Source organism: Lichenostomus cassidix, chromosome 1 (genome assembly GCF_008360975.1).
Source record: "Lichenostomus cassidix isolate B80296 chromosome 1, HeHo_3.0, whole genome shotgun sequence".
In the NCBI taxonomy this organism is placed as follows: domain Eukaryota; kingdom Metazoa; phylum Chordata; class Aves; order Passeriformes; family Meliphagidae; genus Lichenostomus; species Lichenostomus cassidix.
In genome coordinates, this window is record NC_139479.1 from 33,961,830 (window position 1) to 33,975,924 (window position 14,095).

General features: G+C 38.0%; 1 long non-coding RNA gene across 1 annotated transcript; it reads left to right on the forward strand.

The window, feature by feature from the left end:
• Positions 1-10,036: 10,036 nt before the first annotated feature.
• On the forward strand, positions 10,037-12,602 carry LOC146444512 (uncharacterized). The gene is made up of 3 exons (XR_014849680.1): positions 10,037-10,132; positions 10,719-10,782; positions 11,330-12,602. It is a non-coding gene; the product is annotated as an uncharacterized LOC146444512 (long non-coding RNA).
• The last annotated feature ends 1,493 nt before the right edge of the window (positions 12,603-14,095 follow it).

A 14,095-nucleotide genomic window follows, 5' to 3' on the forward strand; every position in this document is an offset into this window, starting at 1 on the left:
ATCCCAACAAGGAGGATCAGGCATTACAGCTGTGGCCAGGTTGATCTCACCTCAACTACCGTGAGCAAGAAGACCTGGAGATTGCTTAAGAGGTTAGGGTCAGCAGCAGGGTCTGTGTCCAGCAGGCCAGACTGCAGCATGGATCAAGACAAACATCTAACAGGAGTATTTGATGGAAGACAGTTGCATGGGATGAAGCATTTGAGCCAGTCAGTTCAGAGTCTATTTTACAGCTGCTGAATTCTAGAGTGGTCATTACTGGCTATGGCAACTTTTGGTGTCTAAAGCAATTAGGGAAACAGCATGTAAGAACTGGTGATGTCATGATCCATGTCATTTTGTTGCAGCTAGGAAAGGCAGGGAATTTTTCCTCAAACACTGTGTGTTATGTATCTTTTCTGAGCCTCTAAAGGCACAGACCTTTTACCCGGTCACCTCCATTGTTTACATCTGACTTTTACTTATTAAAAATTCTCTCCTTAAAATATAAGAATTCTGTGAATGAAAAAAAATTCTGTATTATAAATTCTGCTTTGATTCAGAAGTATTTCAAGGTATGTATATCACAGAATTTTTTGCCAGTATATGACTTACCAAGCAGATATATCTCTGTAAAGAGTCCAGACAACATTTCCTATTTATGAAGGATGTGTAGTCTAGTTATTAAAGAGAAAGATTACGAGAAAAGTGCCTGGTTTGTACTCAACTTTGCATGCAGCAGTAAGCAAATCCTACAGTTTCTCTGTATCTTAGTTTTCCCATCTGTAAAATGAGAGTGACAGCATTCATTTATTTCACAGGGGTGAGTCTTAATCATTGTTTGTAGAATACCTGCTGAAATGGATGTGAATTCCTTCTTCTGCTGTAGCCAGTGCAGGTTTTGCAATGCTCAGTCCATTGTAAAAGGATTGAAATGTCATTCTTGAAGCTGTAACAGAAGAGAGCTTTTTTCCTGTATCTCAAAACTCCTGTCTCCACTGCTCATAGTTGCCTCAACAACTCTGTTATCACATTGATTCAATTGATGTATTTATACCACAAGAAAAAAATTAAAGTTATTAGTAACATATTTTCTAGTCTCTGTTTTCCTTTTTTTCCCCCCAGCAGAGTTGGCTAAAGATGGCTTATCTACCCTGATTTTTAAGTCCTCAAGAAAAGCATCTTTTAGAAGCCAGCAAGGTATTAAAACTCACTCCCCACTGCTGAAGGTTCTAAAGGCATTAAGAGCTTTCAGCTTTGCCCATCATTCAAGATAGCTATTCCACAAAGAGTAATGGGAAACTTGAAATTAGGGAATTTAATTATCATATCTCCTGCTTTGAATCCTTTACAAAAATTTGAGGAGGCAAAGCTGTCAGTCACCTCTTATGCAACTAAGACGGCTGGGCTCAGATCTTGCAGTTGTCATAGAGGGAAAAATCATAACCATTAACATCAGACAAGCACTGAGGAAATACCCAGTGACAGAGATTTTAAGATTATTTAAGAAATATATAGGGTATTAGCTCATAAACATTGAGAAATTTCTAGATTGAAAGATTTTATATTCAAAACAGTAAGAACCCAAAAGTTAGCATCTTGCCAAGAAGATAGGAAGAGAATTCAAGCAGTAAAGAAAGGCTATTTAAATAATACATGACAATTTCTTTTGGCACTAAAGGAACATTGAGGCAAAAAAAAAGAAAATTATGGCATTTTTTCCAAAAAGAGAACACTGGGATTTTTAATATTTGTATCTCTCTTAAATTCATTAAAAGTTAATATCAAGTAAGCCCATTGCTCACCAGCAGACTTCTGCTGTTCTGCTTTTGGTAAAGCTGCAGAAGACAGAGCCTGCTGTTTCCCAAAGTGCTTGGCAGCACCTTCCCCACTGGTAGACAGCATTCCCCAGCACACAGGAAACTGAGTTCTCTTGAAACAGTGAAATACACTTCCTCCATATAGGTTAGAGTCAGAAGGACAAAGTTCTGATTAGTTAAAAAAAAAAAAGTATTACTTCCTGAGCAATTTTGCAAATACTACCAATTTCTGTATTGAAGAATCACCATTGGTCAAGAAATAAAGAATTAAATAAATACAACCATCCATAAAGCTTATAAAACCATAGCAAAGCAAACTTTATATTTTCTTGATGACTTATGTGAAGGGTTTTTCTTTCATAGAACTCCTGGTCTTTACATTATAGTGTAGGAATGAAGGAGGCACACAGAAAGATATTTCACATCTTGATCTGAAGGAAATTTAATTTTACTATTCATAAGCCAGGAAAAAAAAAAAAAGTAAAAAAGCAAATAAACAACCTTGGACTTTTAAACACAGCTATTAATATTAATGTTAATCAATAATAATATATTTGTAAAATTATTACTATAATTATGAAAGAAGCACTTCACCTCTTTCAATCCAAACCCATCAGACTTATTCCTCAAAAAAGGCCTGGTCTAAAGCATATATTTATGAATGTTACAGAATTTCATATTAATTTTGCAAATATAGGTGCAAACAGTTCTCTAGAAAGCAACTGTATTGCTGGGAACAGGGTATGCTGCTTATAAGTTTTGTATATCTGGGTTCAATTTTTTCTTAAATTGCTCGAGTTATTAAAAAAAATAATGTTCTTATTCTCACTTTTTAAGCTTAACAATATTAACAATAAATTAACAATAAATATTAAAATATCTCCCTGTTCTATTTGGAAATTTACACAAGAATGCCAGTTATGTTTGAAACATGAAATACATACAAAGAGAAATTTGGGAAGTCAGGCAACACATCTTGTTTTACGTCCAGGTGACATTTTCCTATTTGTTACAACCCTTGATGAATTGTTCCAAATATCCTATAAATAATAATGAACCGTTTCAAATATCCTACAAATAATAACAAACTGTTGCAACTCCTCTAACTGAAAGTCAAATCATGAAAAATCAGAAGCAGTGAAGATTTTGTTGGACAGAGATAGATCTGGGTATCTTATAGAAACTCAGAATGCAGAAGGCAAGACAAACATCAAAGACTTAGACATCCATTTCCCCTTGGCAGCAGAAATAAAACCAAGGTTAATTCAGTCCCACAAACTGCATAGTAAGCAATGATATAAAAATATGGCAGGCACTGATTTTATCCTTTTGTGAGGGAATAGCACAGTTGTAATGAAATAGACATTTCTAGATTTCTCTTTATTCTCAATATTCACTATGTCCTACACTCCTACCTTTAGCTGAAAAAAACCTGGGCAAAACACTATGTTTTCAGGGTTTTATCAGGCAATGGAGGCTTACAAAACCAGAATTTCCTTGCAACAATATAAATATCAAAGTCTATGGCTTGTTTTTAGATTTCAGCAGTTCTACACATTTCTGTCAGTTTTAATTCTGAGCAGAATAAACATAGTTTAATCTCCTGGGTTATGGAGTGTCTGACCAGCTGTAGTTGACCAGCCTTCTTTATTCCTTTCCTACATGGTGCCCTCAGCCTGTCACCAAAGTCATGCACTAGAAGCACAGCCCTAAGGAGCAGTGTGTGCTCTCCATTATCTTGAAAATATCTCATCTTTGTATGTGTTAAGGGGAACTTAAGACTCTGCAGAGGAGACGATATTGTCTTTTTGTTTTGGAAGATCCTCTGTTCAATGAACTGACTACTGATCAATGTATGGGAAAATCGATCTTCCTTTTGCAGCAGTGAAAGGAAGATTCTATCCAGAGAATAGCTATAAATAGCAATATTTTCAACAGAACTAGGGTGCTGTCCTTTCACTAGCCTTGTTACATCTCTCATGGTGTCCTCCAGAATGACCTTTGTGATCCACTGAGCTTGCTTGGATCGCCACAGTATGCAACAAAATTATACATTACTCACCAGGATGTTTGAATTAAACATGGATTTCAGATGAGAAGTTTGGGAGAAGGACCTCTGCCAGCTCAAAACCAATAGAACCATGTTTTCACATGTGTTCTCGCCATCCCTTGGAGCTTTGCTTAGGAGCAATTCAGCAGAAAATTGCTCGAAAGACTGTGTGGGGACCCCTACTGACTATTTAAAACAGATGATGCAAATCACGCTGGAGCTGATGTTGTGAGTTGGCAGGTGCTAAGTTGCTGCTTATGTTGTGGGAATACTTTGAGAACTCCTTGCTACACGTGGAGCTAGGTGACAGGTTTATATTTTTACAGTCAAAACAGTGTCATTGCAGCATCACTATGCATCCCACTAAACAGAAGTTAAACACATGTGAGAAGGGTGGGGCTTTTGCTTTTTGGCTTTGTGTATTTTCTTTCTCTATTTTTTTATCAAAGAAACATTTAAGATTGTCCTTTTATCTGTGGAGGACACTTATTTCAGTGTTAATGCCTCAAACTGAGAATGGCCACATCCACATGTATGGAAGTCAGTGGGCAAGCACAAGGAGCTGGAAGAACCTGTCCCAAGCGGAAGTCAACTACCCTGTGCCAGTTGCAATGAGGAAATTTTGTTTTGTGTGGGAGAGCATGGCTTCATGGTTAGCTGCAATAACTCACTTGCCAGCAGCATCTCTGCTTCCCTGTTAAGGTGCAGGTGAAAATTTGGAAATGGGAAATCCCAAGAGTTTGAGGTGGTGGTGAATAATCCAAAGCTGAGAAAAGAATCATTGGTATCTTATTTGGGAAAGGCAGGAAAAAAAGGACAGAAGATGACTATATAGTTGTCTGCTAGGTGAGGAATTTTTGGCAAAGGTTCAAAAGGTCTGACTTCCCTGGGCACATATAAAAATCAGGCTGTCTCTTGCCCAGTGAATACTGAATCAGCCTAAAAAAAAATATTAGAAGAGAACTCTGGCATATCCATTAAAAGTAAGAGCTTTTATGGTATAAGAACACCAGCAGGATGGAAGATCAAGGCCATGTGTCATTTAGATTTACATACCCTAATAAAAATGTTATTCTGCCATGGGGAGAAAGGAAAACTGTGTTGCCAGTATCAGGTATGATTTATATGCAGCAGAAATTACAAGAATGCCTGACATTAAATCAGTGACAAAGCTCTTCTGTGGGATATGTAAGTAGCTCTAGATATCGTGGGAGGACCCAAAGGTATGATGAATACTGTTACAGCCATCCTGGATATTAAAAAGAAAACATAGTGACCTGAAAGGTCAGAAAACAGAGAATAGGAGGGACCTAAACAATCAGTCCTTGATGAGAAGACAACCAGTCTAGTTTCTTGTGAGTCAGAGTTCTTGTTCTGCAGTTTCTGCATGTAGTCAGAAGATGTTTTAGGCAGAATAGGGAATCACCATAGAAGCAGGAGGCTAAGGGTACCAAAATGACCTCATAATGGAAAGCCTGTTCTCCTGATGCTGCAGCACCTGATGCTGTGCTGCACTTGCCATTATCTCCTCCCTCCATGGGGCTCCATTTTGCAGGTTGAGTGACCCTAATTCTCCTGCCCCACATCTGGACTTCACATTGCTGTCGCTCTGCAGGATGCAGAGTGGGGAGCATGCCTTTCTATAAACAACCCCGCCTCACATCACTCATGTCCCTGGCTCTGAATTTTCCCTGTGTTTCAAAGACTCACGGCATGGGAGTTGCAGTGTGATTCACCAAGGGAAAGGTTTCACTTGAAGAGGACTTATTCTGATCAATAACCTTAAATTCCTGAAGAATGGGAGTATAGGAAAAACTTGGAAAAAGGAATATAGCAATGGATGAAGTCAGGATGAGGGACAGCAGAGATAGATTGCTGGTATTGGTAGCAAGATGTATACCTGTGAATAGGGAAGTGAATATAGTGTATTATGGAGGGTGGAGATTTATTTAAGCCAAAGGAAAAGTTGACATAAGTATAGTGAAGCACAGTTAAATCATGGAGAAAAAGACACCAACTGACCTGATACAAGAGGAGAGTTTCCATGTACCAGACAGTTAAGTGCCTGGAGCAACCTTTGGAAGATAACCAAGCAGTACTAGAATGAAGCTGTTGTATCTATGAAAGAAATTAAACAACCTGGATGTTACATCTGGACAGAAAGTGGACATACCAGTCAAAACATCCTCTAACAAATCTATTTGCCAGTGTTACCCTAAGTACACATCTTATCCAAATGAAATTTTTGAAAGGGGCCTCAGTTTTGAATCCACACTGTAGCACACCATGGGAGAAGGCCTTGTTCCTGGTACCCATTAAACACTCAAAGACCTTCTCTACCACCAAGGCTTTTCTGTACCACACCTTGTTTGACCTCTGGCCCTCCCTGGACTGAGTCAGCTTGGTCCTTCCCAAGGTGCACTCAAGGTGGGAGCTGGGCTGCAAACTGGCAATGTGCATCCGTGGCAATCCAAATTGGAGGATTTGGATTTCCCATCCAAATCCTCCAGGAGAGCAGCAGCAGTCAGTTTCCCAGCCACAACAGCAAGTCAGCCTGTGCTGGAGCAGAAACCCTGGGCTGAGGAATAAAGAGTAACTAACACACTGCAGTTGGACAAAGAGGTGTAATATCCAATTAGAAAGCCAAAGCATACAAAGCCAGAAGGGTCATCCATGTGAGCTGCAGCTAATGTATTATCTATGTTTCATAATAACATTGACTTTAAACAAGAGACTGATCAATTGCCAATGTGTCTTGAGGGCAGAGATGGTTAGGTGAGCAAAAAATGCATCTGGTAGCAAGGAAATGCTGTAACCTGCCTGGTCTTTGATAGACATGAGAGCTGGTTTTGAGCTGGGCATGGTTCTTGCTACAGTTGCATTGTGCAAACGTTGAGGTCCATTTCTGGTGCTGGCCTGCGATAATGAAGTACTTTGAATAAACACATTTTCCATTTCAAAGGAAAACCAAGCTGCTTCTCATCCTTTCTACAGCACACAACATTTTTCTGTGAACTCCTCCACTTAAAAACAGATTGTTTTAGCATTATTTACATAATGCAAATATAAAACAATTTAGGGATGTAGTTACATATTTCACAGTAGTTTGGTCTTATTTTCATAGAATCATGATGAAAAGATACAGAATGGGATACTCCATATTTTCACAAAAATGTGTCTTATGTATTGTATCTCTTTTTTGCATTTGTTGCTCAAGATCATTTTACCTTTCTTTTGTGGCTTATCCAGTTTCCTTTGAGGGTGTTTTGAAGCTTCAGCTAGCAACAACTTTTTGTGGAATTATTAAAGTATACTCACAGTAGATTATTCTTGTCAAGTGTAATGTGTAAATATTTTTTTCTTTTTATAGGCTGTTTATAGGTTTAATGCTGGAGTATTTTATGTGTACATAAATGTATTTTATATACAGTTTTCTGACATTTATCAGCTCCAAAATAATTTTCCTGATTTCTAAAGCTATTGGGTGCAATAAAATACAGAACTTCTTCTGATGTAAATCAAACTTTTCCATAAAATTTAAACCAAACTGCTATGTGAAACTGGTCATAAATATATTGTAGACTCTCCACAACATTTGAAATTATGTACAGTGTTATTTCTGTTGCAGACCTGAGAACAGAATAAACGATATCTGCATTGACACAATATTTATCAACATTTAGCATTGCTGCCTGTCATCCAAACTCAGATATGTTTCTCAGCTCCCTCCGTGGCTTTGTGATAGAAGAAACTTACTTGAAAAGCCCCAAATAATATAGATGTCACCACTGGCATTTTGTTGCATTATATAACAAATTCTGCTCACTGCCAGAATGAAATGCACTTTGTCCTAACTTTGTGGATCTTTGGAGACTTCATATTTCTACCAATGAAGGGAAACACTATCTCTTCATTACCATGGCTTCTTGAGAGGTGTTATCCCTTGCAGAGGAGAAGCACCACTGAGCAGCTTCAGTGTCCAAACTACAAGTGTGTGAAACTCTGTTTTCTCATCCACAGAAAATGTGTCAGAGCTGCTTGAACTCTCTCAGATCACTCACAAGGTCTTTTTAACATAGAAATGTCCCTTTGAGTTTGCAAAGGGAGCATCACTGCTACCTGGGGGGAGGAAACGAGGGGATCAGCTGGATGTTTTTCTGTCCTGCCCATTTTAACTGCCATCATTGCAACAATGTGGCTTTGAATTTCCGGGATCTGAACATCTAATCATAACACAAGGCAATTTCAGGCATACTGAGCTCATCTGCAATTGGTTGCTTACTCCCCTTCAAAAAAGAAGGATGGAAGTACATGTTGTGCAGCAGCAGCTTTGCAATAAATGTAATATCATATCCCATCATCTTTGAAGAGACAATGCATAATTTTTGTGATAATGGCACAATATTTATTCTGCTATCATTTTCTTGTAACTCCTCATCTAACCAATTTTTTTCCATTCTGAGTTGTTCACATTGAGCTGACCTTGATGATGGCTTTATTATGCAAGTAATATTTTTCAGCATGGTCTTATGCAATGAATGATGTCTCTTCTAACATTAAGAGTTAAAGACGCAACCTTATACCACAAAGCCAAGAAATTGAATTGTATTTTGATAGAAGGAGTTAGTAAATGGTTAGCATTTCATAAACCTGTATTTCTGCAGTGAAAATACTGAATTTGTTCAGAAATAATTTAAATATTTCTGTGGCATCCTGAGTTCACAAACATTCTCTACTGCAACACTTTCCTGAGTACAGTAGTTTCTACAGTAAATCCTTTCTATCTTCTCTTTATTACATATAATGTCCCCCCTCCCTTAAATGCAATAAGTGCAGGGGTTGTAAATAAGATTTGTCTTTTTTAAACAATCAGCCCAAACAACAAAGGATTATTTTGCGCAGTCAGCTGCAAACACAAAGGCAAAATAAACTGTTGCATAGCTAACTTATTTCCTGTTTCTGAATGTTCGCTCCTTTTCCTAGAAAAATAATTCAACTTCAAAACAAAAAGCAGCCTGGAAGGCAGCAAAGGAAATAATATAGAAATCTTTTAGGAGCATATACTTTGAGTAAGCACTTTCATTAGTGAATTCTTAGCCTTGTTAGCAGTGGCCTGTCTTTTGGATATTCCCCCTCCCCCCTTGAATGATTAATCAAAAGTCATATCAGGCTTACTTGATGACAGTGGACTCAAACACTGACACACAAGGTAGTGGGGGGCATCAGCCATTTAATAGCCCCTGGTACACCTTTTTAAACTTTTTCTGCCTATGCATAACAGGTGTTCCTTGTTACAATACTGCTGGTCAATAAACTATCCACAGGTGCCTTTTCTAATTAGTCATACAAGTCAGCATTCTCTGCTTCATTCTCTAACAAAGGTGTTTATCTCTCTTTTTTAGGGGCACAGCTGTAGCTCAATTAGGTCTAGGCTGCTCGCAGCCTTTTCCTGTCTTACCACAACCTGACACATAAACAAGGTAAATTTTCACCTTGTCACCAGGTACAGATGTCTTTCATATCACTACTGAGGTTGGTTAGGTTAAAGGGATCCCTCTGCATTTTACAGTTGTGCTGCAGCTGTTTTTTGCACCTCATCTGGAATCTTGGGGCTTATCAACATAGAGAATTTAGTGCACAAGCTGTAGTATTAACTTACAGATTCAGAGCTGCTCTATGCTGATTCAGTGTGTGGACCATAAGTGCACATCAAGTGCAGGGAAGCATTATCCTGCCTCTGTGGGAGCAATATGCCTTATAAAACATCATTATTATGGTGTCTTCTAAAAGAACTTGAAAATGTCAGTGCTCAGAGTGTCCTATTGGCTATTATACCTGACAGGAGTAGAAGTTTGAAGGACCAAATTTGCCAAGGTCAGTTTGTTCATTGTAATTAAGACCATGATTAAATTTTTGGTGAGCTGTGATAGTTTTAATAAAGACAAGTAGATACACAAAAGACTTTATCCTTTATACTTGACCATTCTTGGTCAGTGTTAAATACTCAATCAATTTCCTTGGCTACCAAAGGCATGAGATATCAAGCATACCATATAGAAATATTTCAACAAACTAATTCCTGGATGTTCTGTAATTATTACTTACTGCAATATAAATGTGCCTATGGTTCAGCAACACCTTAGAATGTCATTGCTTCAGCATTAGGTGGATCTGTCTCTCACTTGATGGTAGGGAGAGAGATGTAATTCTTACTGCAAGCCAATATATATTGCATACATCATTAAGTAATGATGGGGACCTGGTGAGGAGCTCTTAATATGCTGTAAGCTGCATTCTAATTTACTCTCTCTTAATAAGAAAAATTGTTGGGTAGGCAAGCCTCATGTTACACCAGGAAAGGAAAATCCTGAGTGTCTCAGTTATATGCATCCTGTATGTAGACTGCAAGAGAATTTAGCACAGCCTTTAGCAGAATGTTTCCAATAAAAATATAATAAAGCTGATAATAGAATTTTTAAAACTTGCTTCCATTTCAGAAACATACCTTTAGAAAGACAGAGAGTAGAGTTTTGTTATTTAATATTTTTTGAGTTTTATTGCTTATGGTTCCATTGAGACAAGATATGGAGCTTTTATGGGGAGTGCTTACATTGCCTAAGGAATGGGAAGCTGTAGATAAAAGTGCAATCAGCTGGCAGTGGAGCATAGACAGAGCTCATGTGCATTTTGCACCTGAGACTTTATAACATAAGCCACCGTTTATACTCCTCTAAAACTTATCCAAACCTGAGTCATATGATATTTCCATACTCACTTTCTGACCTTAATAATGGTCTTTCGGAATGAGAAAGAGGTTTCAGAGACAGAAGCTTATGATTTATGTATGATTTCCCTGTGTTTCTTCCTAGGACAAGTCTTACAAGGTCAGATGCTCATGTGATGTTTTTATTAGTTGAACAGATGTACTTGCAGGTAGGAATAAATGGCCTTTTGACAGCTGATTTGGCTTCTTTTATTTATTACTGCAAAATGATATTGGAGAAGAGCTCATGAGAAAATGAAACAGGCTTCCACTGAAATATTGCTTATTTATCTTCTAATAATTCTTTTAAATAACCATTCTTAGTGTTTTTGATTACTTGTTTGCCAGGCTGAGTGAACTTCCATAAATCTATCAGGCATATGTGGCTGTGCACAAATATCTCTTGGCCTCAGGCAGCTGCCCAAGCACAAGACTCTCAGAGATGAGGGTGGGTAAATAAGGCTGAAGTGAGAGTGGGCAGCAGGTCTCATGTAAGTGAAGCTTGGTCATTCCACATCAAGTGCTAGCAGTGCCTTAACCAAGGTGATGCACTCGTGGTTGAGTCCCTCCACACCTGTTTGCAGGACATGAACACGGACTGAGGAGGTATCAGCAAGTCAGTGCCTGCTCTGGCTGCACCTCTCATGGGTAGGGATAGTTAAGTTCAGGCTCTGTGGGAAAAGCAGATCTAAGTATCAAGGTATTTTCCCTTCACAGGAGCTTTCAGTCATCCTCCTACACGTGAAAATGCTTCTGTGCAGCTCTGTGCCAAAGCTTCTTTCTTCTGGTCCTCTTGCACTGCACATCAAGGCATACAAGTACATCTGCCCTGTTCTGCTATGCCCCAGCAACTTGTGTAATAAGCCGTTGTATGACTCAGGATGACACCACCAGCTGCAGCTTGTTCTCACAAACTGTTTTGAAATTATTTATTCAATTTACCAAATTTGGTGGTTTTTATCTCACTTATTGTACCATTTACCTGTGGAGTATTTTTAAAGCTTGTCCACTGCTGTCTGGCTCACTGCTGCATTTATTATATTTTTATTTAATTCTGAAATTTAAGAAGAATAAAATTCTGCACAAGTAATTCTGACTTTCTTAGAGAGATTTTAGTCAGCATACAAATTTATAATGATTTATTTATGTTACTATAAACCCTAGTCACAGCTAGTTCTAAATGTAGATATCTTCTTAATTTTTCTTATCTCTCTCTTCCTGTTCCAATTTTTCTTGCAGTAGCATTAATCCTTTGCCATGGGCATCATTAGTTTGCAGGACCTGTAAGAACATTTCCTTTATGTCTGTGTACCACGCAACACTAATTCATCCATTGGTCTGATTGTCAGGGTTAATATGTTAGTATGAAAAATGTTTGCTGAGAAACATCTGCATTATTAAAGATTATGAATAAACTGAAATGAAGGCAATTTATCTGATGAAGAATAGAGTACAGTTCGTGAAACAGCCTTCCATTTGAATGATACCCTGCAAAGGGGGCAGTGCTGCTCTGCTAGAGTGAGGGCTCCCATGGAAAATTGTCCAGGGTGCTGTTGTAAAACTGGGGCTTTTTGGGTTCAATTCACACAACCTTATTCAAAAATCTTCTTCAGACTGTTTCAGACCCAAAAGCTTCAGATCTAGAAGCTTATCGGGCTACTTGCCTGCCATTTCAAGAGCAGGCAGGTAACCTGGGCAGCTCTGTTGATGGAAATTGGGAATCAAGGGGCCCTGGGAAAGTCCATGCTGCAACAGCTCAGTGAGACAAGCTCTGGAGGAACACCTCACCATCACAAGTCTCATGTTTCCACTCCATGAAAAAGCTCAAATACGTCTACATCATCCTATGTTATGGGAAGGCACGCTGAGAAGAGTATTTTAAATCTGATGAGAAACATTTAATTTAAAGATGTGAATAGCAGAAGAGGCCATGTCTCCCTGTGTGGCAGCTGGGCAGGCAGAATTCTGTGAGATCTGTACACAGAATGAATTGTGGGAGGTTCTGGCCTGACATAACCAAGTACTTGATTGAATTCTTCATTTGGACATCTCTGCTTTCTCATGGACAAAGCTGTCTGTATTGTAGAGTAGAAGGGGATAATTTTAGCCTTTTATTGAAGACCAGCTGAGTACTTAAAAATAATTTGGTAGGCAGACATGTAAATGGATGTGGCACTTTGCCAGGTGTGACTACTGACATATCTTTACAAAATAATCTTCAAGATCAGTCAGACCAATTACCAAGTGAACATTTCAGTGAGCACAGCATGATTATATTTCCCATTTGTTTTCTATATTATCTTATATACTTCCCATGGGAGTCAACCTTATATGACCCACCATTAACACCAGGTAGATGCAAGATTATTAAAACATAAGTGTAATTGATTTTTGCAGGAGGATGCATTGTATTCTATACACAGAGTACAGGATACACGCTTATGATTTCTTTATATCCTACTGAGCGTGCATTTTGAGCCTAGAGCCCAAAGGTGTAGCATAGCATTAAAAGATTTATTATATCACCTTATGTTTGCCCTGTCCTAACCCTGATGTATTTATAATTGTCTGCTATGCCACACAGTAACCTGCTTTATTCATGACATACCATTAATCAATTAAACACAAATTAGACTGGCCTATAGGATTTTCCCTTATTTTTTTTCCCCCACTGGCTTACTATTCTGCATTTCAGTCTCTGAAACATTCTAGTTGTGTTTAATATGAATCATTGTTGCTCTTGGAAACTGTGGAATGACTGCCTGTGAGCCTTCATCTTTGCTGTCTTAGAACTCTGAATTTAAAATGGTCTATTACTTTGTTGGGCAGAATTTCTAGTGGAAGAATTTAAGTGACACCAGCAGAATTACACCACCATATAATTTCCCCTTATTATCAGACTAACATCAAAGACCCTTGCAAAATCAAAGTTAACACAGGGCAGTTTTGTTTCTGTCTGTTTTGTATTACTGTGCTCATGGAGTTACTTTGCAACTGTATTATTGAATATCCATGACAATCAGAAGAGGTTCACAAGTTGGTTTCAAGTAGTTCTTATTTCTAATAGGAGAATCACAAAGCAACACAGAAATGTCTTTTGCTGTTTTTCTCAGTTATTGTTCATTCCATAGAACACAGCTTGTGTGACTTCAAGAAGGTCATGTCCCATGCCAAGATTTCAGATGTCAAACTCAAAGGTTTTGAATTCCATTCAGTTCTCAACAGAAAATACTTTCTGAAAATAAAGAATTTGGTTGAGTTACTAGTATCAGTTAATACCTTGATTATGAATTTTCTCCATCTTGGACAGTGAAATTTCTGATTCCCTTTCCATTGTTAAAACCCAAGTATATTCATGGCATTAAAGATAAAATAATTTCTTTAAAATGTTTAAAAAACCCCATTTTTTTCTTTGACAAAACTTTACAGATTTTATTGCAAAGTCGCTCTGGTTATGTATTTAATAACTATTTGCATATAGTT